We start from the raw sequence: 4,257 nt of genomic DNA on the forward strand, positions 1-4,257 counted from the left end.
AATTTTTTCTAAAGATTCTGATTAAAAAGTTTGAAATTTGGGTGAAAAATTGCAAAATTTTTATAATTTTTATACAAAGTTTAAAATCTGAATTTATATGGTGTTTGTTGTATAGCCAGCTAGGCTTTTATAAAAAAACAATAAACATTAAATAAACCAAAGACAAATAGCCAAAACTGGTCAAAATATCGCACTCCTATTATTTTGTGGACAACTGTACATATATGTACATACATACCTACATACATACATACATACATAAGTATGTACAAATATGTCGACTTCAGCGAAACTCATAGCCTGACTGCATAGCAGGTTGGATGCTTTTGCGTCCTTTCTTTGGATTTTGGGTTCCTGAACAGGCAAACCATACGGGTGTTGTACACTTCACGGCGTCGGAATGAATTTTTGGTAATTTATTGCAATAAAAAATTAACTCTCCGTTTTCGTTTGATGTCCTGCTTTCGTATACTATTTACAGCTTGCTCTACAGCCGGTCCAGCGCGAGAATACCTTTGGCCGGCTCGCACTCCTCGTTTATCGGCCTCGCCAGCACAGAGGGCCAATTACGATGGTGAACTGGAGAGCTGGGGTTGTTGATCGGGGTAACTAACTGTGCATTTTGTAAGTGTTGTTTCAGCGAAAGATTCCTTTTCGCGGCGGGCGCCTTACCAAATGCTTACTTGTCTTTTTGCTAAACTTTGTTGGTTTTTCATCAGGGGGGTCCAGGAAAATATTTGCGTACGTTATTTTCATTTGCTTATTTACTAAAAACTTATCAGAACCTATTGGCTGAATTTAGTAATTTAAAATTTAGCTCATAAAGTGATAACACTGAAATCAGAAGTGTTGCGCAAATTTTAAAAATTCGATGCATTGCTGAGTAAAACTGTTTGTTGCAGCTGTTTAGAGCATCTACGAATGGTTTCGCTCGCTTTCCTTTTGATCTCGTCGAACATCGCCTGCCAAAATAAAGAGTGCCTATAAAGTGTGAAAAATGAGTGCGGGCATGAAAGATTGTTTTTCTGTTATACTCTCACCTTCAGTCAGGCGCAGGGTTGCCACTGACGAAAAAAAATATTTACCATCCACTTGAAAAAGATTTACGAATTCTGGAAAATATCTACCAATAAATATATTCAACAATTTTTATTCTACTTAAGGCCATTTTTAATCAAAAACTTATTGTGGAAAAGCAACAATAATTTGACAAAATTGTAGAAGTGATAGCTATTTCGGAAATCACCACATTTCCTCATCAGACTTCTTTCAGTCTGAAGAAGAACCGAAAGAAGTCTGATGAGGAAATGTGGTGATTTCCGAAATAGCTATCAACCAATTTTTCAAACTATTGTTGCTTTTCCTCAATAAGTTATTCATTAAAAACGGCCTCAGGCTCAATAAAAATTGTTGAATATAATTGTTATAAGGCCATAAAATACAAAAACAAATCTACAAATAAGTTTTTTTTTAGTTATTTTAATAAAAACTATAGTTTTGTTCAATTTCAATAAAAATAAAATTTTTTTATTAAGGGACTTTTATTTAACTATTGATATGGTATTTGAAATCATATTAATGGCATTCTCTCGGTTTCCTTCAACCAAAAGCGATGAAACTAAAGTCAACATCGAAATTTCAACATCTGAAAAGACTTCACTTGAGTTATTATAGGCGAATAGAGTGACTCAATAAATCCCTTGGTGATTTTTTTTTTTATACTCAACGTTCTTCAAGTACAAATTTTTTGCGTTTTTCGTTTGCATTAGAATATTGTTTGCAATTTTACCAATCCTATAAAAATCAAGGATTCAAGCTATATACAACATTTGGAAAACTTCATAAAATTTTAGTGTAAATTTCAAGCTTTTTAATCTGAATTTTTGGAAAATTTTCGGCATGCAGTTTTATAGCCCATGGAATTTTAGTATACCATCAATGTGTAGCTAAGAATTACCGTTGATTTTTTTTCTGTCGGTCTTTTGTGGTTTTTTTTCATTTAACAATTGCCATTTATAAAAACTGGAGTTTTTTTATTTTTTTTGCGAACAATCAAAATGTGTAGTTACATACCTGTCCATTTTTACTTTTTATTTAAAAAATCATTTAAAATATTTAGGCAATCAAAAGCTCCTCAGAATTCTGATAAAATGAGTTTTGAATGGATCACCTTTTATCGATATACATTAGAGCGGGTCAATTTGTATGGGAAATTTTTTCGACTATAGGCGCATAGCATAGGAGGATTGTAATTCTAAGCAAATTTTCCAAAGAAAACATTGTTCTAAAATCAATTTGCCACATTGCGAAAATACGCTTATTTAACTTAGCATTTTGCTGTAGTGTCATATAGAATTGCTAAGTCTAAATCGGGATAGCTTTGGCCCAGTTATTCAAGTTTTTCTTAAACAAATCTTTAAAAAAAGTTAAAAACAGCATCAAAAATCTTATTATTACGATTCCGTTGAAATGGTTTTTATGTAGGTACATATTTTTATACAGATTTTTTAAGGTTAAACTGTTTTGCCATCTGAGTGCATTTTTTTGAAAAAGTTCTTTAAGAAACTATTTTAATGCATAAAAACTCCAGTTTTGGACGTATTTTCAAATCGCTCCAGCTCACGTAAATCTTAATATTTTTTCGAAATATTTTGGTGGACGTCTTCTAATATAATAGATTTTGTAATCCCGGCGGAAAAACCTCAACATTTTTTGGTGATGCAGTCTAATGTACATACATACATATGTACATGTGTATGCATGTAGTTTGTATTGAATTTTAGTTGTATGAAAAATATTTTTCAAGGATAATTAAAATATACGTTTTTTTATTTTAACACGTAAGAAAACGTGACAATTTTCTTTGTTGCGCCCTCTAGCGGAAGTTTTAAGAAAAAGATAAGTCCTTGAATGCATTTCTCATACCAAGAACCCCATAATGCATGTTTTTATACAAAATTTACGACTCAACATCAAAATGCCCAAATATACCTACACAAAACTTTGCAGTAAAGCGTTCGAAAATTAATGAAATAAAGTAGGTAGACTACACTTTTAATTAATTACTTAATACCAATGGTTTTTACACGCCATTCCCGCCCAACCGACACGAGGGGCGCAGTCCGCATGACGTACGGCATGAATAGATATGCCAAAGACAGTATTTCAATTACTGAGAGTGGAAATGATAGTTTTCTTTATAGCAAAAATAGAGTGCGATATGAGACATTCTTTTTCATATCGGACACCAAATTTGGTGTCACACCTTCGATTGGCTTAAAATTTTTTTTAAGGGTTTTATACAGGAAATAAGCTAACACGTGTTCGAGGAATTTTTTTCGATTTTTTCTTTGGAGATATGATCTGTCAAACTTTGCAGTTTTTCGTGATTCTGACTAATCATGTACTCCTTCAAATCGTTATATCTCGCGTTCTGCCCACCGTAGAGACTTCCTCTTAACGTCGTTTTAAAGCTAAAGAAGATTGTCCTAAAGCTAACTTAGCTGTTAATAGTTGAACTTTTTGGAGTTGAATTGCATAGTGAAGACCAGTAAATTGGGGATTTATGATTATACCGTCGTAATCTTTGTTTAATCCTCTATAAGAAACGTTGTTAAAAAAATGGGGTTTTGACAAGAACTATTTTTAAATTATTTTTCTTTATGACGAGATGGTTTATTTTTTGAGAATGAACAATTTTTTGTAATTTTTTTTCAAAACTTATGTTGAAATATATTTAGTAAGGTGTTAAACATCGGGTTTTGGAAAGAATTTTAATTTTATTGCAGATTCCGATAGAATACATATGGTTGTTTCCTGAAAAGTGTCAACCAAGAAGAAAAAAATAGAATTTTGCCTGGACAAAGTTTATAGATGGCAGTCGATAACTACATATTTTGTCTTTCATCCACCAAAATATTGGACTAATTGGTCCATTCCATTTAAAGATATTTGGGTTTTCCAACTACACTTTTAATTTTTATTTTTTTTCGGAGATACTTTCCAGAAATCCTTCATAATTGTAGCACACGATTAAAAAGAATTGAAAATCTATACGAAAATTTAGTACAGCTTATGTTCTGTAAGCCTTACAATAAAAACGTACAACGTAAAAATATATAAGGAATGGTCCAAAGTTAAATTACAAATTGCACCTTTTTTCAAGCGTTCGGACGCAAAATATACTTTACATGCAAAAAAATAAAATTACATTGACAACAACAACCACGCTGTCGAGTTTAAATAGCGGCAAATCAG

The sequence above is a fragment of the Rhagoletis pomonella genome, unplaced genomic scaffold, assembly GCF_013731165.1.
Source record: "Rhagoletis pomonella isolate Grant_MI unplaced genomic scaffold, Rhpom_1.0 Rhpom_scaffold_00001, whole genome shotgun sequence".
In the NCBI taxonomy this organism is placed as follows: Eukaryota; Metazoa; Arthropoda; class Insecta; order Diptera; family Tephritidae; genus Rhagoletis; species Rhagoletis pomonella.